The sequence below is a fragment of the Vanellus vanellus genome (assembly GCF_965231255.1).
Source record: "Vanellus vanellus genome assembly, chromosome: 2".
Lineage (NCBI taxonomy): Eukaryota > Metazoa > Chordata > Aves > Charadriiformes > Charadriidae > Vanellus > Vanellus vanellus.
In genome coordinates, this window is record NC_138906.1 from 111,891,961 (window position 1) to 111,916,121 (window position 24,161).

General features: G+C 41.5%; 1 protein-coding gene across 1 annotated transcript in view; it reads right to left on the minus strand.

Moving 5' to 3' along the window:
- LDLRAD4 (low density lipoprotein receptor class A domain containing 4) overlaps positions 1 to 24,161 on the minus strand; it is a 294,512-nt gene that overhangs the window by 90,727 nt on the left and 179,624 nt on the right. The window lies entirely within an intron of this gene.

A 24,161-nucleotide genomic window follows, 5' to 3' on the forward strand; every position in this document is an offset into this window, starting at 1 on the left:
AGCCACACACTTACAATATCATGTACAAACACTTTGGTCTACAGTCCCAACACTTCTGTCCTACAGTAATGGCACCAGTTTTCTGTTCTGAGAAGCAGAGTATTTGTCTTCTCCTCCCCACCCAGTCTGATGTTTCTTTTAACTGTACTTGTAGAGTTTAGATTTTTTGCCAGGAGACTTTTTTTTTCAGTTCCAGAGAGCATCAGAGGAGTCTTAAGATCAGGTAGGCATTCAAACCCCAAATTACTGAAATGCGGGCAATGGGAACCCAACTGCACATCCAGCCACACATTTTTAATTTCATAAGCATGATCACACACCATTGTCTTTGCATAAAGAGGAGCACAGATATTTTGAGAGCAAATTTAAGATCAATTCAATTAAGCAGATGTGCTAAGTCAAAAGTCAGGTTGGAAGGTAGCGTGCCAACACAACGTGGCATTTCACCTTTCCCTCTATGTGGTCTTTCCCTATTAATGCACTAAAGCTTCATGTAACTGGATTTCAACATTACATAACACGTATGAACACGTAACAGTGTTCACAGCTGAATCAAATAAGTGCATGCATTAATAATGGTCTAATAATAATTTTCTAATGGTTCTGGAGTTAAAAGCTCTGGAGTCCAACTTTAATGATGATTACCTGCAGAACACAGGAAAAAAATGCAAAACCTCTTTATGTCTTACTCCATCTGCCATTTAAAAAAAGGGGGGGTGATACGATGTCAACTCCATTTTGACAGTGTTATCATGGTAGCTAAATTGCTATTTGTGAATTATATTAAGAGCTTCAAGATAAGAAGGTGTTTCAATTATACTTGTTAAACAGTCACATTCAACACGTCATCATTTGTCTGTATATCTGCTCTGTTACTTATGCAAAGAGCAATGACTTGCACAAGGTCAAGGTGCATAAAAACTCTTGGCCTGAGATCCAAAAAGTCTCAGAAGGCTGGAAGTGAATCTTATTCACACAGATATGCAAAGTCACAGGTATGTATGGCCATCAACATACATGCACATCCCTGTGTCTATTCACATGTGCTTTTTACAATGTTCCAAGCACACAAGCACTCTTACCTATTCTCAAACACTGCAAAATCCAGAAAAAAACTACTACAGGAAGCAGTTTCATCCTCCACTGATGCGAAACTGTATGACCCCGGTCTTTGGGGAATTCATCAAATCTTCTTGTAAGCAAACAATGTTTTATTTGAGGAAGGATAGCGATGGAGGCCATTCCACACACAGCTGTGTGTACATGCACACAGATACACACTGAGAGTACACCGAGAAATATAAACAGTTTTAAGATTCTGCAAGTTATTACTTATTAATCTTCCATAAATCAGAAAAGCGCATATGAAAATTACGTTCTTCTCCTTACTTCATCTCCCACTCAACATCCACCTCTTAATATTAATTCAATTTAGACTATTTTTAAGCATCTCTCAAGGTACATTCCATAGCATTTTCCACGATGATCAGAAAATACAGCCCAAGTAACATCAGGAATCACCAGACTTGAAACAATTCAGTGAGAAAAATAAAATCAACATTTTGGGCAGCCCTTTAGCAGAGGAAAATTCTCCAAGACTGACGCCTCTTCTTTTATGGTGCATTCTTACTACTACTTTTGAAAAATATTGCCCACCTTTGGTTAGAACCGAGACTAACACTAAACTGAGCTTTCAGAATCTTCTAATATGGCAACTAAAAAGAAAAACAGGTGTTAAAAACATATGTTAATTCTTACATGCACTATCATGACCACCTTAATGGTGAGTAAAAGCTAAAGCATTTAGTACATACATTTTGTTTCCTCTTTACTTTATTTACGTCCATAGATACAAAATGGTTGCAAAATAAGATACATAGTGGTTGCAAAACCACTTCAATAAAACTCTGTATTCAGTACCATAACATAATTTATCCAGACATCCTTTCTGCCAACTTTTTAAGGCATAAGAAAAAAAGGCTACTAATACAACCTTAACCTATCGTAGTTCAGTATCTGAGTTACTTAAAAATCCAATCTTTAACTACCACATGCAGAAATATGAACAAAAAGAAAAATCTAGAATAGATCTTGTGAACTGAAAATCAGTCCACCAGAACTACACCTGAAATGCCTTAGTGAGAAAAAACGATCCTTGGACTTCTGCCTCACTCCCCCCTCCTCCTGCCCTCCAAAACCAACGTGGCCAGAACAGTCTTTTGCTGCTAAATTCCCAATTCAAATCCATCTTTAATTGGTGATAACGGAAATCAATTGCCACCTTGAAAGCTTTTTGGCATACGTTAAAGGAATCTGAGGTCCCAGTCTAGCTCCTGAAGAAAAGGTGATCACAACGTGGCCCATGATAAGTGATTCAACTCGGCAAGTTCCTTTCCTGGTGGATTCACAAAGACAAAAAGTAACTGGATATGAAAGGGGAAGCACCTTCGAGCTTTTACAGGCAGCAGCAGCTCTGCCTTGCTGAAGAGATTTGATGAAATGTGCAGGCCAGCCTGCACGGCTATTACACAAACTACTTTGCTATTGGAGAGCATACAACTCTGAAGATATCACCGTGGCAGTATACACGTGCCCTACGTGTTCTTCAAAAGAAATGTTAAAATCACACACGGGTCTGTGAACAGCAAAACTAATGATGTCTGATTTCCCAGAGCTTTCTGGTTGGATTGCTGATGTTCAGTAAGATGCAAGCACTAAAAACAGTTCTTCCAAGTAGCTGAAGCATCCATACCATCCCTTTCTCACACAGCCTGTGATGCTGACTAGGCACTGGGCTCTTTCTGCAGCTTTTCGTTCAATGGGCTCATTAACAAGGTCTTCCTCTTTCACCTGTTTCTCAGTTTTGAAGAAACCATGGCATATCCAAGACCTGTTCCTCTTTTGGGGGGCCACTGGTTCTGAAGTTTTTGCGGAGGGGTGAGAAGTAGGCAGGCAAACAGGCAAATGCACATCTACGTGTGCATGCATGCGTGTGCGCATACACAAACACACAACGTTCACAGTCACTAAAGCCTTATTTCTTTGGGAATTTTAAACAGGGAAGAAATATTTTGCAATGTTTTTAGTACAGAGTAATTCTTATTTACTTTTAAGTGTCTGAAACATTAGCAGAGGAAAATACCCAGAGCTTAGCAGCACCTAGTGAACACTGCACTCCGCTAAGAAAGTAGTTTGAGCTTCGAGGAGAAAGAAAGTCTGCCAGAGCTCCTGGCTCAGTGGAGATGCACGCTTAGTAGCCCTGTCCCCGGGGAGGGCAGGCGAGCATCTCTCCCTGCAGCTGGAAGAGCCGTCTGACACTTGCTCCCTGTCTGTGCTGGACCACAGACAACACTGCTGAGCGCACAGCGCACCGTGGGCAATGCTGCACCCTCCCACCCAGCACCTCAGCAGCTGCGAATCATCTGAAAATGCAGTATGTTGAGGATCCTGCCTCTTCCCTTGTAGCCCCCCCTGGAGATCTGGATGCCACTGGCAGAGCGTGGTAAGCAGAGACTCAGCAGCATCTTCTCAGATCTGAGCTCTGCCTATTCCGCTTCTGTCTGCAAAACACATGACAGTATTTAAACTCATGCCATTCAACAATACTCACAAAACCTCTTCTCTTACAAAAGACACACAGGAAACATTTTAGTTTTGTGTTCTAATGTAATGGGCCAAGAAACTTTGTTTATTTGGAATTGCAATTTTATCATTAAAACAATACGGAACTGGCAAAATCAGATTACCAATATCCGAAGTAGTAGATGATCTGAACTGCTGATAGGTGGATGACAACAGTAATCTAAAGAATAAAAGTTACATTGCTTATCCATCTGACAACTGCTAATGGCACCACTAATAAAAAAAAGCAAGCTCTGCACTTTATTTATTTGTTCCTTATTTATTGACTGATCTGTATTTTAGCTGTTTATGTAAGTAAAACAGGATAGTTGTTACGTTTTAATGGCATCATACCCTAGGGTAAATATCATTACGGGGTAAGATCATAGCATTTGTAAGGAAGTGGTAAAGTAAAAGAAAAATCTAAGTCAAGAAAATTTAGAGCAGTCTCAGTACAGGGCAGGGGTGGAAGCTCAGGAATTTATAATCACCATGTGAAAGGATATATCTGCTTAATGCAGAGATCACACTATTCATTCAATGGATCTAGGAGTTCAAGGCCATTAAGAATATATATTAAAGAGGAAGTAACTTAATTTGCCACCAGGTATACAGTGCCAGCACTGTTTTGTAATGTTGGCGAAGGCAGAGATCGCTGATAAGATAAAAGTATTCTGGAATCTACCATACCTCCCTGTTAGCAACCTGCTGCATTTCCAATTTAGATGAAGATGTAAATTGTCACGTCAAAAGATAAGCCACAGGACAACTTCTAGATACTTGTCTGTTTTGAGCAGAAACAAAATGCTTGCTAAAGAAGAGTGTAGTAACCAATGGCTTACACATTTATTTTGTTTGAGCCCTGGGATTTAAAAGGAAAATTTACTTGGGGACATACTGAAAAAATGTTGTTCACTCTTGCATGGTCACTGGCCAAAAAGCAGCACAGGTTGTGCTGGCACTGTATATGACTACTGAAACAACATAATATTTTCTGTCACATCTTAAGCAATGATGTTCTTGCTTTTGCCTTAAGTGAGGAAATAGTCTGAAAAAAATGAAGATTATGTTCCGCTTCTGTTTTCCCTTGAGAAAAATTTAGAGAGCAGTGTCATAACCCAGTGTCCATTCTTCTCATCTACAGATGACAGAATCAAAAATGCCACTTTATTTCAGAAATAAACTACTTTTTTTTCTTCTGTTAGTCATTCCTGCCTGCAGGCACAAGGGTTGTGGAGATGACTCCTTCAAACTCATGTTTAGCGTACTAGCACTTCTCCTATCTGACAAGCTAATGCTTGTATACTTCGATAACTTAGGTAGCTCGATCTTCTGCCACGCTAGTTGGCACCGATGCTATGAAAGATTAAATTCTGAAATCAAGAAGGCCAATGACTTTTATAATTTAGCTACAAATTAACATCCAGAAATATCTCAGTGGTCTACTTGTCCTTTCATAAAGAGGACAATCTGACTTTGCGAATCTTTTACCACTTAAATAACCTGTCTGAAACGTATTCAAGGTCTTCTGCCTATGTCAAAGTAGGCCAAATCACTAGCAACAGGAGAGTGCCCTTTTTTGACTATGAAGTATTGGAAATATAGGAATGATGTAGAATTATCTTTTATATTGCTGAGGAAAAAATCCAATTACGTCAGAGACCTCCCTCAGATATTTTGACGAAATGCAGAATTTTGACTGAGATCAAGCAAACATCTTTTTCCTTCTCTGCTCCGGAGGGCCATAAGCCCCTTCTGTTCCCTTGACGTATGTCAGGACACTCCTTCCCTTTTTGCTGTTGGCATCACTTTTATGCGACTGCCTCTTAAAAAGTTACTTTAAGATGGTGCTACTGTTTCAATGAATTTAATGAAAACTATGACAAAATCCTCATAAGCAAGGCTGAGCATCTGGACACCTATACCTTTGTGAGCTCTCTTTAATATTTCTATCAGAAATACTAGCTCCCACTTAACCAAAATGACATCCTTACAAATTAAAATGTTCAGCTCTACCAATAATTAGAGAGTGGAGAATCAGTGTCCGCTTCTGTGTTTGTACAGTGTCTTTATCACTGTGGTTAAAAGATACGGGATTTTTTTATAAAGTATTTTCTCCCCCTTTAAGACACTGCGGAGGCAGCAACTCGCTGCTGTTTACCAACAAAAACTTCCCTTCCTGGAAAATAACTCGGCCATTAAGCAGGTCTGCTGGTGCAGGACTCCACATCTCCAGTCCCCACCCCATTTCCAGGACAGCGTTGCATGCTTCAGCAACACGCTTTCTCAGAATTAGGACCAGTAACTGTGAGAAGGAGAAGCTACTTCCAGAGCTTGTCCACCTGGAAGAGCAGGTCTGGCGGAAGCCACATGTGTTTTGGCAGGACAGAAGAAGGTGGAAGATGCCAATCAATTCAGGTGTTTTCTCCATGAGGTAGTTCTTCACCGTTTTCAACAGTTAAGCTGACTGCAGTTTAGAAATACATCCACTGATCAAATAGGTAAGAAATCTACTGTGTAAATACCAGCCTTGTGCAGAACGAGTTCAGATTTCTGGACATCAAAACAGAAGAACAAAAAGCTTGATTTCACTCTGACATTTCTCCACATCTTCCTGAAAATACAAGCGATGGCGCCAAATGAAGAAGAAGGACAGGGGTGGCTGGGTGGGCAGCTTCATACAGGTATGAAATGGAAATAGATGTATATGTGGGAAAATACTGGCATGGCAACTCAAAGGCAGAGGGGTGACCTACGGACATCCGTGGCACTACTGTGAGGACTTCAGCAAAACAGCAACAGTGATACTGTATCCTGGACTCCTTGAACTTTGCTACAGAAAAAAGAGTAGCAGTAGTCAAGCAGGTGGATAGTATGATGCTCTTTTAAAGGTGCTGCAACAAAATCAACTGTTGTTGATTTTTTTTCCTCCACTTGGGGTTTTTTCCTATTACTATTTTTATTACTACTTGTCAGACTACTTGTCTGAAATACATTATGAGGCTTAATTTTTTAAGGAATATACAGCATGCTGGGAGTCTGTGATAGAAGACACTCTACACAGGCCAACTATCATAATTATGCTATGATTTTACGCCCAGCAGGAAACTTATGATTTGCCACCCAGGAACAAAGCTAAAGAAATGATCTAAGGTAGCCAATTAAAGTTTTCATAGAGAAACCCTCATCTATTCTCAAAACCCAAAATCTCCTTTTATAGCACAATCCTCTTAGCACTTATCTCTCCCTTCCTCATTAATCCAGTTTCACCTAGCTGGCCCTGACACATGCAGAGACGGGGAGGGAGATACACACACACAGATATACACACTTTACTTTTTTCCTTCTGTTCTTCTTGACCTTTCTGATTTGGTTCAGCATTTACAGTAGCCCACCTGTCTGGCCGATCTCCCCTGCAACGTGCCCTTCAAGATGAAAAACATCGCTTGATAATGCACGGTGACAAACCTCGCAGAGAGCAAGCGGGCGAGCAAAAGAGAGAGAAAGCGCTAAGGGAAATCGCTTCTAACCAGGATCTGCTGCTGCACAGCTAATCAGGCAGGTATTCAGTTGTTCACTCCTGCAGACTTGCTTAGCATAGAAATAGGCTGTCTGCCCAGGAAGATGAGGTAATGTCTAGGTTTAATGCCAATCTCTGTAACTGGCAGGACACATCGGGTAAATATTTCTGCTGCAGGAGACCACATTAATTTGATTTTGCTACCAATTTTCATTATTGTTATTATTTCTATCACTATGAATATGCATGAGTTTACCTGCTAACGCTGAGGATGGAGAGGGCACAGGGCTCCAGGTGAGGCTGCCTCCACGCTGCAGCACCGCTCTCCCCCCTCCCACTCCTCCCCACGCTCAGCGCTGTCTCCACTTTGTCCTTTCATCTTCTTTACTGAAGGATCGGGCATTTGTTTGCTCACTTATCTTTTCTACTCCATTTATGTAGTATTAGATCCCCTTTTCCACTCTCAGCATACATTTTTTCCCCTCCTTATCGTACCACAAACCCCACCTTCCATTCAGTACTGCAATACTGTGGTCATCCACAAGTGCTCCTCCTTATGCAGGCACTGCTTCACCTGCACATTAGTACAGCCATCTCTTCTCTTAAACTGTCAAAAAATGAACAAAACCTCCAAAACATCAAACAAAACTTCTCACAAAACACTGCCAAGCAAATATGCAGAAGGGTCTTTTCACCCTCTTTGCTCTCTTCCCAAGCAGAAAAGATCTTGAAAGGCCGAAGTGAAAACGTAAATGAGAAGCGTGAGTCTGTCTGTCCATCTTGGAGCTTCACAAACACAGCCAGAGCTCTAAAGTTTAAGAGATGTTTAAGGTAAGTCAGGAGCATGAAAGCCTGTGAACAGCAACGAGATGGAAGTAGAACAGTCCTGCAGGAACACCACCATGAACAAATTCTCCATGATATGGTGGCTCCAAAATGGGCAAAGAGCTGGGGAGGAGGAAGGTTTCGTGACAAAGGAGAACACGGACTTACAGTCTGAGAAGAGGGTTGCAAAAAAGGATTTTCCCAAAGTGACTTGTTCTTGGCCTTAATTACTCTTTTATTTCTCTATCAGTTAGAACAAAACCAAATATCTGTGCCTTAAAAAAAATACATTCCCCCAAACTTTGCCCAACATACTATATTTTCACTTTCTGGATCATTTGCTTTTGAGCTCTACAGTCTATTTGAAAACAATATCCTGAGGATACAACAATGCTCACTGTAGGCTCATATTTGCTTAGAAAGAGTGACAAGGGCAAAAATTTGGTTTTGGCAAATATAAAAATATTCAAAGTCTTAATGTTGCCTTTATTGAAGTTTAAAAGCCTCAAATATAAATAGAAACTGGTATTTTCCTCCTTTTTCATGAGGTCTCTCCAGAAGAGCAGGTTCCAACCACCTAAATACCATCCATATTAATTTCTTTAAATCTTCAGGTTTCTCAGTGTAATGGGTACGATCGCACTTTTGAAGCTACCATGCGCTAAGACAACTGCATGTAGACTTGCTCCAGTCTAGAAAGACTATGACAGCAGGGAGCTCAGGCTGAAGATGCCCCTCCTCTAAGGGGGTCTGTCAGCCCCGGCTGCAGGACAGGCTCAGATCGCAACTGGTTCCCTGGTCAGAACCAGTTTGCAACTTCCCGGTTCAGGTCTGACATGCAGACGTCCGCATCAAAATACTCATTTATATTCGGTTGTTGTACGCAATTGTATGAATGTTGGGTAAAATCAAATATGGTCATTTTCTTCTGTTCAAAAGTTTAACGCGCTTAAGGCAATCTTCTCAGCATTAAAATGAACAAAATCTTTGAACACTGCTAGCAAATCTCTTGCATTAAAACTACGTTTGCCTTGTCTCTTGAATGTCAGCACATATTTTAAATCATACAGCATCAAAGAGGGTGAGGATATGTTTGAGTTCATTCTTTTCCCTTTGATACCAGTGTATAGATGAGCATTTCAGTTTAAAATCTGTTACCACTTGTGACCAGCATCCACACATTGAAGACTGCACTCCAGCTCTTCACTTCTTTACTTCATGCTTCAGGATATGTTGTCTTTTCAAAATGTGCTGTTCCATTTGGTTCCACCATAACCACTCTTTGCACCAGATTTAGTATTTAAAATACACGATCTACCACATGAAAGTAATATACTAGCTTCCTTGGGGTTCAACCAATTCAGGGCAGATATAATACAGACTTACCCACTTTTACTACATACACCTATTTCAATCAAGTTCTTTGTAGTTTCTCCTGAAGAAACTGCTCAGGCATCACAGTTACACGACAAATTTGTTTCCGGTTCATCACTGCTAGCGATTGAAAAACATGAAAGGAACATTTTATGTAAAGAAAGACTAAAATCTGCATGAAGAGGAGGGGCAGAAGGTGTCACGGTTTCTTCCAGACAGCTCTTTATGGCAAACAGCAAGGAGAACTTGAAATTGAGGAAACTTATGTAAATCGTCCATCTGAAGTGAGGTGCGCCTTCTTTCCTCTCACGTGTGCTGAATACCAGTGATATCTGACAAACCTGACACTGAAAATGATCCAGAGACCTTTGTCAGAACTAGAAAGGAACGTGACTCTGTTTGGCAAGAACGTGGTGACTATTCCCAAGCTGACTGCAAGCCAGAGCATGAAGAAAGCAGCCCGTTTTCAGCGTTAGGGATGGGCAGCCACAGAAATCCAACTTGGAAGGAAAAAAAATTTCCCATCACTATGAAGAAAAGTGTATCTAAAATGCAATCTGTAAGCTTGGTGTTACCGGGACCAAGAAACGAGACTCTTCGCCCAGCAAGCCTTAGTTGCTCAGGCTGTCAAGGCAAAGGCAATGGATGTGCTCTGCACACTGCTTTTCCTGATACGAATGTGTTCTCATATTGCATGTTCAACTGAGGCCATGCCATGGCAAAAAAAAGACCAGCATGGATTTGACAGATGACACATTAAAATGATTTTTCAATATTTTGTAGTAGAAAAATGTGTCTGTTTAGAGGAGGGCTGGTTATGCCCACTGCAAAACAGTAACGGCATCCAAGTATTGGACATTACCAGATTGCACTGTATACCGAAGTTCTAAAACATTTCTTTGCATGCTTCCACTTGCTGCCAAAAACTCCAACAAAACAGGTTCTCATCTCTAGGTCCCTCAAGTTAGCATCTTTTACAAAGGACCATTTCACTTTAAAACACTGGAATAATTTTTAGCAAATCCAATTTTAGGCCATGATGTCACCAACCTACAGTAATCAAGGACAGCTGCTTTTGAGTGCCAGCACCCTGACAGGTTGATGATACCTCTGTCTTATGCCCTTGAGTCACTCATTCTCTCCTTCTGTATGAAAGCTCCCTCAAGAGGTTCTTAGCAGAGATTTAGCCATGTTCAGTTTCTACCCTGGAGACAAAGTCCAATGAAAAGGTAAAAAGAAGCCACAATTGCTACAAGATTCCTATTGCAACACTTGGTCTTCCCAAGGATGCCCAGGCTCTTTCAATAAATTGTCACAATTACGTCAACAAGAACACGTTTCTCTGAGTGTTTCTGATTTTATTTTTTAATAGAATGATAGCAGCTTTGTATCACTTAAAAAACCAGGGAGAAAGAGATGGAAAAATTAGTGTCCCAGCCCCGAACCAGCTCTGTGGAGGGTTACCACTCTGCACTGGGACGGGCCAAGTTTGAGCCAAAACACTGCCTTTGGGGTGTCCTGCCAAGCAGAGAAAAGACAGCAGGGCAGATTGGAGGGTATGCCAGATTCTCTGTGATATGAAATTCGTAGCATATTGTGGGTGAGAGCAGCCGGAGCAGAAAAGCCGTGGTTAGGTCTCTGTGATCGCTGGAGCAGCTGTGACAATCAGATGAGGTGGCAGACACGTGCCTTCAGGATACAGCGGAAAAAAAAAGCTTTCTCTTCTTTGCAACTACACGGGAACTCACAGCAGCACCCCGCAGCTGGAGAGAGGGGATCGGACCACTTTGCTGCTACCGAGCAAAGGTTTTGATAACTGGAAAGGGAGGTCTGGTGGATACAATGAAAATTTCTTTTTTTAAAAAAAAAAACCAACCCAAACTCAAGAGGATTTTGACAACAGGATGTACTAAGGGCCTCTACCACAAAAGTCACTCAGCAAATTTCACACATACCTCCAGGCTGATGTGAACTTTTCACTCTTCCCTCCAATCTGCTGAAGAAATTCTCCCAAATCCCCTCAAGTGGTGACAAGCACTCTTATTCCTGTTGGCTGCCAAACCTCCTTCCTCCCCCAACCTGTTACAGTAGCAATGCAGGAGGGAGATAAAAGGGGAGGAAATAAAAGAGTCTCCATCACAGCTTTCCTGAATCCCAATCATGGAAAACCAGGTTGATGGATCTTTTCCTGAGAGCAGAAAAGCTTCTATGTAATTGAAATATTTCTTATGTGCCATGTAATTAAAGCATGGTGCAGGACTAAAAAGAATATTCATCTGCCTTGAACTCAAACAGAAATCAGGCAGTTGAGGATAGTGATTAAGTGAATAACACACAAAACTTTTTTTTTCCATTTAGTATTTAAATTTTCTCCAACATAAGTTGTCTTGTAAAAAATATGTGAAATTAAAAAAAAATCTGAAATGAAATGTTTTGACAACTTAAAAATTGAAATACTGAAATATTTCCCTAAAAAAATATTTACCAAGTTTGACAGAAACTTGTGACAAGGCTGAGTTAGCTCTAAACTGTGTTTCTCAGCAAGCTTACACCTCACCTACTTTGTGGTTCACACTCCTGTACAGTTTAGCTTCTCACTCAATCTTCAACAGCAATTTTGCACCAGCAACTGCAGGTCAGACTACATCAAAGTCCAGAGATCCATGCGAAAACTTGTATTGAGATTGGCCTGTGGCTTTTCAGAGCATCAAGACATCGTTCAATTCCCACTGATGTTAACACAAAAAGTCCAAAATTCAAATTCTATCTTAATTTGTTAGCTAACTTTGTGGCAATTTCAAATACCAAACACAAGATATTCCCTAATTACTTCTTTCACATAAAGCCACACACTTTGTTAAATGCTGAGGTTTTGTGAAAGCAAGCAAACTGATTTTCTACCCTTCTCAAAAATCCTACCACCTTATCCATCAGCACGTACCCTTGATGACAAACTAGTGAGTTGGTTTCTCTGGGACACTTCTGAATCAGGAGCAAGATTCTGATTTTGAAAAGGCTTCTTCACATGGCTGTACCGTGCAGATGTCCAGGACTTCTAGAATTATCATTTATTACTTCTTAAAGAAAATGCCATGATTGCTTCCTCACCAGGTACTCCCTTCCCTCTTTTTTGTTCCTCTGATGTACCTTCTGGGTAGCAGACAAGCAAGAAAAAGCATTGCAGACATTTTCACATACCTAATCTTTACGAACCAACAGTGTTTCTGACAAGCTATTACCCACAAACTATGGCTATTACCAGGGGAAAGACATTTTTCAACTACTTACAAGGATACAGCAACAGCTTAAAAAAACCCTGACAAGAACGTTGTATGCATCGCTTCAAAACTTTACACTAGCCTACATCATCCCCCAGCAATCTTAACTCTCCAGGGAATAATTTTTCTTTTTTTCCTGCTTAAAGTCTTGTAGTTTGCACACATAGGCTGTAAAACCAGGCTCCCTCCAGAAGACGAACAAGTTAACTCATTGGAAGTAGCAAGCCTAAAGTTGTTTCAAAGGCTGATGAACACAAGACATTTCTTTACTGAAGCCAGTAAAAAAACATGTATGGGTTTTTTTTGTCAACACAGAGGTCCAGTTTTCAAAGGGACTTTGACAGTATTGCCTTGAATTTCTTTTCTTTGCACTAATCAATTAATTTAAAAGGCATGATAGAAATTAATACTAGATTATTTTAGCCCTTTCTCGATTCCACTCGTCCTTCCAGAGATCTATGAGCTCCTCCTCGCTCACTGCCCGCAGGTAATGCATGTGGCAAACGATGGCCACAGTGAAAAGCGGTATACCACCAGGAAAATAATGGCTTCAGCAAAACCAGACTGACTGATCTGGCACCATTTCAGCTCAGTGAAGATCATATGAAGAAAAATCGTGAATTACGATTTCAACCACCCACCCGTGCCCACTCGTGACACTGTTTGCTCACACTACCTACGCCGCAATGCACGGATCGATTCCAAATTACCACCTCTAAAAGAAAGAGCGAAGTGGAAAGTTCCCCAAGCTTTCCAGAACAGTACGATTTAACATCAAAATACCTCTGCATAGAACACTACCTTCCTCATTTCTAACCACATTTCTTTCCTATATGGTTATAGACGCTTCATATGTTCAGTAACAGCTCATGAAACCATCCGTTCTCTAGAATCTTTAGTGGAACTCTGCATATGACATTAAGATCAAGGAGACCTGTTATACTAAGGTCTAACTTAGTCTTGTGAAGTTATCGCTGTTGAGTAGAGACAGCTAAAGCAAAGTCAGGCTTTCATCTTTTGGAAATGCACCAAAATTTACTCTTTAAATACAGCACATTGTAGGCTGCTGGTCAATCTCGAATCTTTCATTACTACGATACCTGTTTATTAAAACCATTAAAATACAATGAGCTCATTAACGTTTTCATTTAAAATAGCATGGTTTCCATTAAAGACAGTCTACCCTGTAATTTTGAGAATCAAACTCCAGTTAGGAGTTTCTGGTCCACTTAGGACCAGAATTGAAGTCCCTTCAGCCTCTCAGATTTGGAAAGCTACATCTGCAACATGCCCAAATAACAGATCGCTGCTGTGGGTTTTATTTTTTCCTTCACTTTGGGATATCCAGGAGAACACAGACAAGGGGGTTTATTTCCCATTTTCACTGAATATACGTTTTCATGTCAGCCAAAATGAAAGCTAACACAGTTGGAATATAGTAAATGTCAATATTTAATCTGGCCTTTCCTTTCCAATTTTTTAAACCACAATGCATCATCTCAGCATGATTAATAACAACTCTTCTGTTGCTTTCCCTGAACTGACCTGAGGTATTTTTGTTGCTAGGTAATGTTTTGTTGTGAGCTGTCCTCCCAACATAGGAAAGATTAAGAGATCTCAGATGGAACCAAAGACGGCATGCCAGTAATCACAGCTGAAAGACGCTTGCACTTGACATCTTGAGATGGGAACAACATGTCTATTGTTTGGAGCCATCAGTCCTTTGCTATAATGCATGACAGACAAAACCACCTACCTTGCAAAGAATTGGGAACCTTGTCAAGAAGTCGTTTGTACTGATTGGATAAACAAAAGGGGAATCTGGAGAAGCAGGTTCATAAAACAAACAAAATGTCCTAGAAATGGCCTATATTCACCATTACATTCCAGAGCAGAAAGGAGCTCTCAATCTACTTTAAGTGGTCCCAGGAGGATGCACTACTCATAAAGAAATCTTGCATTGACCTCAAGCTTCCACAGCAGCTTTTATAAGAATACAACACAGTGCTGCCAAGGGAGAGGGTTTAGCCAGGGAAAAGAGAGTTTTGGCCAAGACATTCCTCCATCTGACTAATCCTTGGCTTTCCAAGAGCCTGTTGGAGCCACTGGCAGCTGATTCAAAAAACCTACCACCTTTTTAGTCCCAACCTGTATGAGATAGTATTTCAGCAGCACCAAATCAGGCAATGTCATGTTGCATACTTCCTCCAGACTTTAACTATTCCTTTGCCCAACCAGGGCATTTATTCTAAAAGACTTTTTCTATGCAAGGATCAACATTCTTATTAGCATATTTACAAAAATACACAGCCATATCTCTGAGTTTCCCAGCAATACCCTTGGCAGAAATAAAGGAAGCCAGACTGACACAAAAGTTATACTCTAAGATTACCGTGCTGTATTCTTTGCCAAAGGGTAATTTGTCAATGCAGTTGACAAATTGAAAAAGGGGAACGTTTTTAGTGCCAGCCCCAGAAAACAACAGAAGAGAGAAACAAAGCTCATTCCCCTACTGAAAATATTGCCATATAGCCTATAAGATAAGGAGGTGAAATACAAGGGAAGAAAAGGCAGTCACTGCACCGGGGAACCTAAGTCCTTAATCTTATATTCTTTAAGACTATCTGAGTAAAGAGAAACACATCCTACTTTTCCCAGTTAACAAGCTATTTGCGCATTCTGGTGGCACCTAGGCTCCCATCAGGAGTCAGAGATCCTTTTGTGCTAGGCACTGTAAAAACACTTACTAAAAGGACAGACAGCCCCAAAGGCTTTATTATCTAGAATAAATAAATTACCATGAATTAAGACTCAATTTTCTAGCAGTGTGGGTAATTAAACACTGGAACAGGTTGCCAGGTGGTGGACTCACTATCACAGGGAGTCTTGAAGACTGTATTTTTCTCTAAAAAATATGCTTCCAATTAATTTATAGGAAAAACTAAATGGCTAACTCTAACCGGGAGGGTCAAGCTTAATAATTACAGTGATCAGTTCTGACCCTTGAACCCATGAAACCCCCCTATTCAATCTCTTATTGTGTTAAACCAAAGGCAGATAATTAATACTACCGCACTCGGCTGCTACTAACACTTACCATTCTGCATAGGGCAACAATGACAACCCCACTTCAGAGTTTCAGTCACTGGCCAGGAGATTTTCCCCTGCTGTGCATGCCAGTTTCATTTTCTTCTGCAAACTGGAGCAGTCCTCCAAAGTGGTATGCCACAGCAAGAGTCACTGGGTAGGATGGAACCATATTCTGTGGTAACATACAGAATTTTACTTCTTCAGTGCCTAATCTGGTGGGTGTTATTTGGCTGTAACTGGTTATGCTGGCAGCATCTCCCCAGATCTGGAACCCTAAAGGAATGTTTCTGCAGTGGTCTAATAAACCTTTTGGTTTCTTTTTTAGCATAGTGTGTGAATCGCAGGGTTCGAGCCTGTGTCTCAGCTTATTCAGATGGGCATCTTAAACTTTTGATGTGACCTCCATTCTGATTTCTTTTCTGAATGTGGCATGCAACAATTTAATCCAAATAAGACCCCTGGGGTCAGTTTTATGAAGGGCATATGAATGAAGTTCCAAGGCTTTTTACATCCTCAAATTAGACAACCTAATGAAGTCTTTCAGACTTTAAATTCTGTGAAGTTGATGTAATGGCTTCTCCATGGGCCAAGAGCACCCAAAACATTATTTTCTACCATATATAACTGCTACTTTCAATTTAATTAATACCAAACAGCTTAATCTTCATTATATATCTCACTGTGTCTATGCAACTGCCTTGGCTACTTGGAAGCATTAAACTACTTGTCCCTGATGACTTCTTAATGAACAGCATTCTTCTACTGCATGTCTGGGAGCTTCTCTCCCTTTATTAGCCACATTACAGACCACTGTTCACAGGTGGTCATGAACAGTGTGCTACATCTATACATTATTCATATGAGTTACCACATTAACCAAACTCACAAATGCAGAGCAACATTAAAATAAAATGGATTTCTTCGAAACAGTGTTCTTCTCATGGATTAATACAAATCTCTGTGAGACATTTCATTCCCTTAGGCCCCCAAAAACCTTCCTGGACTGCAGCAGAGGGCAGGCAGCAGTAAGACCTTCAAGATTATGCTGGGGTTTATTATTGCAGCTTTAAGAAAGCTGGCAGACTGCTTCCCACATCCCACACCCTTCCCACATCCCTGCCAGTTGTCTTGAAGAGTGAAGTCAAATTAACCTTAAAAACCTGATGTAGTCGGCCAGCAGCTGTGGAAATACTGAAAACAAGGAATGGTTGAGCCAGCCAAATCACTTCACTTCCCTTAGGCAACAGCAAAGAGAAAAGGGAATGGACAAAAACCTTTAGGACCCGGGGGACTTTGGGTATATATGTATATTTGTGCTTGAGGGTAAAGTACTGCCTTCCTGAATCAGAAAAGGGAAATAGATAAGAGAAGCTGGTGTTTCAGGTTAAAAAAAAAAAAAAAAGCAAAAAACAAAAAACTCAAAAACCCAAGAAAACCCCCTACACTAAGAATTCAGCAGTTTTTCCTTCTTTGCTTGAAAGTCATTGACCGAGTATGACTTTTATTATGTTCCCATTCTAGTTTGAATTCCAGACACGATGTAAAGCACAGAGAAAACAAACCCACTCCTATCAAAGAAAAACAAACCCAAAACCCAACAACCCACATAACCACCACTTTTCAAAAAAGCTCTGCTTAGAAAACATTAAGAGAAGAATCATTTCTGTCCAAATGCCATTTGAACTGGCATCGCCACCCAGAAACGCTGCCCAGTATAATCAATAAGACAGATTCTAACCTTCAGGGTTATTTTAATCATCACAATCATCCATGGTTATCAGCTCAAATTATGTGTCCACTGCAAAAAAACATTCTTTAAGGAGGGTTCACTGTACTGGCACTAGTTTTAGGGCATGTATTTTACAATATAACAAGTAACTACAAGTCTAAGAGGACTACGACGCTTCCAAAATGGCATAGGCATGCCACCCTCCTATAAAACATAACGAAAATCTTTTGTCAGATCAGTGCAGGGGCTAAAGTTTTATGCAGAGCAGACATTTCCCTGGTAATCACCATCAGCACAGAGCCTGGTTGAACGCTGCAGCAGGAATGTGTTAGGTGCAATTTGTCCAGCGGGGCTTACGCTGGTTTCAAGCCCGAGTAAGTTGTCACACAGTCTCTCCCTCTGGTCTCGAGAGAAGCAAAGAGCAAGAACAGATAGCTCTGGAGAGGGAACCTTCAGGACAACCCAGGTACTCTCCACAGGAGCAGTAAACTGCAGTTTACTGTAACTGCCATCATGAAAAAAAACAACAACCCAACCCAACCCAAACAAAACCACCTTCAGTTACAGATAGGCATCCTCTACTTAATACAACTGTATCAGTCCTTTCCAAATTCGGGAGATGAAAGGCTTCTCTTTCAAAAAGCTGTGAGATGGCAAATTAAACATAGCGATAAAAGAAGTTTCTGATCAGCAGGTGCCTCCTGTGCTGGCAGCAGGTGAAATACTCCTGTCTGTCAGCAAACAGAGCAGCTCCCAAACAATGAGGGTTCCCACCTTGGGGGCTCTGCCAGAAACAATATCACCACCAATATCAAGTAGCTGGCAGCACACGGCGTTATGTGTAGAGATCGCCCGAAGGTCACTGAACATTTACCTTATGGTGAAAAGCCAAAATGAGATTATCCCCACGGATGCCACCTAATAAACACACACAACCAGGCTGTAAGGGATGCCAACTTGTCTGGAGTGATAACCACTTGGAGTGCTTGCGCTGGCTGGCAGGAGGGGAGCCTGAAGGAGCCCGATGTGTCTGCGCAGCCCCCGCTTGGAAGGAACTCCAGACATCCCCATTGCCCCCTTTATGGCCCACGCATTGCATTTTGTGCTTTAAAGCCTCGCCTTGTGCATAGGTCAAGCAGTGCCGCCTGAACTGCCTCAAGCTCTGCTTCTTGTACTCGGCACTGGTGAGGCCGCACCTCAAATACTGTGCTCAGTTTTGGGCCCCTCACTACAAGAAAGACATTGAGGTGCTGGAGCGTGTCCAGAGAAGGGCAACAAAGCGGATGAGGGGTCTGGAGAACAAGTCTTATGAGGAGCAGCCGAGGGAACCGGGGTTGTTCAGCCTGGAGAAAAGGAGGCTGAAGGGAGACCTTATTGCTCTCTACAACTACCTGAGAGGAGGTTGTAGCCAGGTGGGGGTCAGTCTCCTCTCCCAAGTAACAAGTGACAGGACAAGAGGAAATGGCCTCAAGTTATGCCAGGGGAGGTTTTGATTGGATATTAGGAAAAATTTCTTTGCAGAAAGCTTTATCAAACATTGGCACAGGCTGCCCAGGGAAGTGGTGGAATCACTGTCCCTGGAGGTATTTAAAAGATGGGTAGACATGGTGCTGAGGGACATGGTTTAGTGGTGGTTTTGGCAGTGTTAGGCTGATGGTTGGACTCGATGATCTTAAAGGTCCCCTCCAACCTAGATGATTCTGTGATTCTTCTTGTCTCTCAGCAGGGATTTCGTTAGGTGGGTATTTCAGCTGTGGTCTGCAGATCAGCACAAGAGTTATCACACGGAAAACCTATGCAGCTGATATCTAAAACGTGGGCAGTCCTCAGAAAAAGGACATTGCTGTTGGAGAGAGCACTGCAAAAAAGCTCACTTCACACAGACCCCAAAGGTATTATTTAAAAAAAAAAAGGGCAAAAAGAAATCCCTCAGACTAAGAGGAAAGACCTACAGAAAGTACAGAAAAGGGGCCGAAACAAGATCCTTTGCTATTTTCTTTGTCACTTGCAAACATAATTTCTACAACAATGAACAAACATAAATAAATAAATAAAAAATATATGCCAACCCAGGGGGATATTACTCCACAGCAATTCAACAAGGTACAACAGAGTGAAAAATAATGCGCTGTGTAAAACCATCATAGATAAAAACATCCAGCACTCTGGCAAGGACCCAATGCTCAAGAACGCCAGACCACAAAACCAGATGATTTCTGTGTAAGGCACCATCTTGTCCTGAAACCTCCTCCATCATCCCGATGTGTTGACAAGTGAAATTCACAGGTAGCTGTTGGGCCATGACTCTGCTGCTGCTGAGGAGCAGGATTTACAGCTTGCCATTACCTCCGCCTGTTCCTCTCACTGCCCCTTCCCATCCCCTCAGGAATGGCCCACGCTGCCACCCCCACTTGCTGCATCCCTCCTGGCCGCTTTGGTAGGCAGACACCATACTATGCTTGTGCCTGGCCCTTAATATGGTCATGAGCTTGAATCAGGCCAACACACTGACTCACCAGCGCTGTAGTATTGATTCGGTGTAGCTTTATCAAGAATAGTAAGAAATGTAGGGTGCTGTGATGCTCAATATTGGGTCATTTCTGTCTTTCTGCTCTTCTGCTTTTCCACCACCAGCTCTCCCCTCTTCAAGGGATGCTATAAGGTCTCTTCCTTCGATGACTGGCTATAGAGCTTATGTTTAAATAAAATCCAGAAGAAGCCTTTGGTTGAAGACTGTGTTATTTGTGGCAAATGTTATTTGTCCCTCACACAGACACCACCGATAATGGTTCTCCTACTGTTTGCGATGCCCTGACACAGCATCAACACCACACATCTCACACACATCTTACAACTTCTAGAGCCAACATGGGGAACCTCCACCAGAAAAATAAGTAACCCTGCTCTGGCAGCTCAAGATCAGATCAGTTAAATATGTCTAACTGCTCCTGGGAAACTCTTTCTTTATCAATTATTGAGAGGTATGTTCTGAAGTGTGTAAATAATTTTAGATGTAGTCTCCGGGGTTCTCAGTGGCAATTGAAGGCAGACGGTACTGGTCCAAAAAAAAAAAGGTAACACTTTTTAGGATCATGCCCATAGTATTAGCAAATGCCTTTTTAAAACAACTGGCACTTTGGGTTTGTTGCCTTCACAACATCAGGAAAACAAACGTCACACCTCACACCAACTAATAATGAGCTGACTTCACCTAGTCAGTGGACAGACATTTGCGTGGCCCCAAGAATATCCCACTGTTCACCCTACACCAGCAAAAGGCACCATATGGCCTACTATATTGGTGGCGTATCTAATTTCTGAAATTATGTAGGGCACTCTTTCAGAGAAGTAGGTCGCTGTGATATTTTGGATGCAAAGGTCTTCCACTCTTGGAGACCTGAATCAAACTTCCATGTAAGCATAGTGCTTGTTGCTATGACATAATTGCAAGCTTGTTTATGTTATGAATACTGTGTAATGAAGTCTGCATGCAGTCTCCTCTATTCTGGGATTGAAAGTACTTTGACTTATGAGTTATGGCAAACATTTTCAGTCTGGGTATCTGCTGTCACAGGAACTATTTGGAAGGCAGCGGGGCAGAAAGGCGTGCGCAAGGGGAAGGTGCTCAAGGGCGTGATCAAAGGAACAAGAGTACTACTCAAAAAGCAAACCCACTGAAATAAAAAAGTGCATGAAGTAGTATGTTCCTTAGATTCCTCTCTGCTTAAGACAAGGCTATTCCTAGTAACCCCCTGCCCCTCTCCAAACTAAACTGCTAACTGTGCATGACAGTCACTGATCTGACTCAGTACATACATCAGTCCCCGAATACACATCAATTTAATTTGAGACAATACACCAAGTCATCACTATTCCTTCCCTTCCTTGGCACAGCCACCCAGCCCTTCCAAAGGAGGGGGTAATTACTGGAGTAGGAAACAGAGGCATGACCTTTCACAGTTAATTTGCTCTCAGACCCCAGTGCAAGAAGGAAATATTTGTGTTCTTGGGCATGTACCATAATCGTAATTTCCCCATCTGAGACGGCAAAGGGAGCAGGTCTGCTCTACACAAACACTCTTGAGCACTGATCTGAAGCTTATAGATATAAGATGCATTAACATTTTCTTTTCTAACTTGTGTACTCCCATTCCCAGAATATACATATGAAAAAGCAGTAATTGTCCTTCTCCAATTGATTCAGTCACAAGGGCAGTGAATGTCTCAATGAGGTAACTTCACCCAGAAGAATGTTGGGAAAGTCTTGGCACTGTTACTGCCCTCCCCTGACCAACCCAATATTTTTACTCTTTACAGAGATGTCTGCAACTTTATTTTAAATGAAGGTTCAAAAACAGTGAACTATTTCAGGTGCGTAATGGAGATGGCCAAAAAAAAGGAGAGAGAAAAAGAGATAAACTGAGATAGGGAATATTCAAATTTCATTCTATAGTTTTAAGAGATAATTCTTCAGGAACGTGGAAAGAACATCACTTGAGAGTGGAGTATTCAGTGCCACAGCATTAATTGCTCTACCTGAGAGCATAACAATAATTTAGCCGGGCTTCTGCTCTCAGAGTGAAGCCAAAAAAATTAATTTCATAAAACTGAGCCATGGTACAAAACTTCATTTCTCCTCACAATGAAAAAGTACTGATTTATTTTTTTCTTCCTCCAGAGCTTCAGAAGGGAATTTTTCTTATTTTCCTTGAGTTTGTAACAAAAGGCAGTGGAACTAAAGATATAGTCTGCGTGGGAAAAAAAGCTGGGTGTCAGAAAGGCCACAGCACTGTATAAAATAGTTTGCAAAATGCAGGTTACAAAGCGATTAACTGCACCACATGCTCCGGTAGGGAAAAATAACGGAAGGACTAAAGCTACGTTCAATAAGGAAAGAAATAAAAGTTGGATTATCTAAGGGCAGACCATTGCTTAGACTTCCTTCAGGGTTTGGAAACCAGATCCAAACATTACTGAATGACTCTCTCCCAGGTGTAGACAACAGCACTGAAAAGCCAAACCCCGGTCATTACTTTCCCTCTAAATCTACACACAACCGCGCATGTCCTAGCACTCCCTACAGCTCTGCAAGCTGAGCTTCCCAAAGATGCTTCTGCAATCAGCTGCAGAAGAAACCTGTCTCTGCTTCTGGGCATTCAAGGTAGGGAGCTAAAACTGTGAGAAGGCTTTGAAGAATTAGCAACCATCAAGTTATTTAGCCTGCGTCCTCACTTCTAGGTGGCTCCGATACAAGCCTCAGTGAAGAGAAGGAGTTGAGCTCGAGTCTCGATCCTACCTCCAAACAGATTAGCCCATCTGAGGACAAAGCACTAACTGCATTGAGAAAGTTTTACGTATAGATAGGAGCAAAGCTAAAGGCAATACCTGAGAAACCAAGTTAAGACAGAACCTGGAGTGCTGAAGAGGCTGTATCCAAATCAAAGGAAAAAACATTTTTTCTTGCTATTCACATTTCTGTAGCAGAAATAAACACACAGAGCGCCTTTGACAACAGCTCCAAAATCAAGAGAAAATTGTTATGAGAGGGTGAGTAAAAGAGAAAGCACTGACCAGCAGAGATTTGCATTCAACCACAGGAAAATCAAAACCAAACGTAGCCGTACGGCAAGCTGAACACTAGAGGGGTGCCAGAGGTCCCCATAAGATCCTGAGGTACACCGACTGAAGGACATTTAAGAGAATACCAACAGCTGAAAGCTACACTATCATACTTTCTCTAAGTCAAACTAGAAAGCTACCTTACTTCAGCGTTCACCCTTAGGAACAAGACTCTGTGCCGTTGCCGGTGATTTGCATATTGTCTGCATTGTTTGCCAAATGCCATCAACAACCTCTCAAGGCCATTTAAAATCAGTAATGTGCTATATGTGTTTGAAATTAGCTGTACAGGTGTATACAGGTTCTTAGGAAAAGTGGTTTGGCTTAAGCAAGAAGAGTAAAGCCTTTAGTAAAATAATAACTGGAAGATAAACACGCATTTGAAAAACCACCACGGCAAGAGAACAACCTCGAGCCGTAAGTCAGAGCGAGCTAAGTGAAAAAGCACAAAAGTGCATTTTGCTGTCAGCCTCTATGGGCCAAATCATGAGAGGTACTGAGTGTTTATTTGCTAGTGACGGCAGTTACACAAGGCACCCTTCCTCTCCTGCTGCCTTACGTAAGCTTCCCCGTCTAGACACAAGCTCGACTTTGACGGAACATGCTGGTCCTACATTTTTCTCGGGACTTTCCTCACCATCTGGAAGCTACAGGGGAACAACAATGCACTCGGCAGTGACTCTGCCTCCCTTCAGCTGCTTATATAAAAAGTCTGGGCTGTTAAGTATTCAGTGGAGGATGAAGAGGGTAAAAGATCCAACTGCTTGGATTTAATTTCTTACTTCAGTGATATTTCCAAGGGGTTGCTTTGTCATGCCAACATAGACAAGAATCAATATTCCTCAGTTACTTCTGCAAATAGAAAACAGAATCTGGACCAGCCTAGAAAATAAATACACAAAAAGGTAAAAGGAAAAGAGAGGTAATAAAGGACAAGGGAACTACACGTAAGCAGGCTATGTATAAAACATTTTATATAAAACACCTTCTATACCCCACACACTTTTTCAAGGCTTCCTGGCAATAACAAATGGTATTTTGTTCTCTGGGAAATAACATAATCTAAATCAATGACATGTTGAACTCTAATAAAAGAATGCACTGA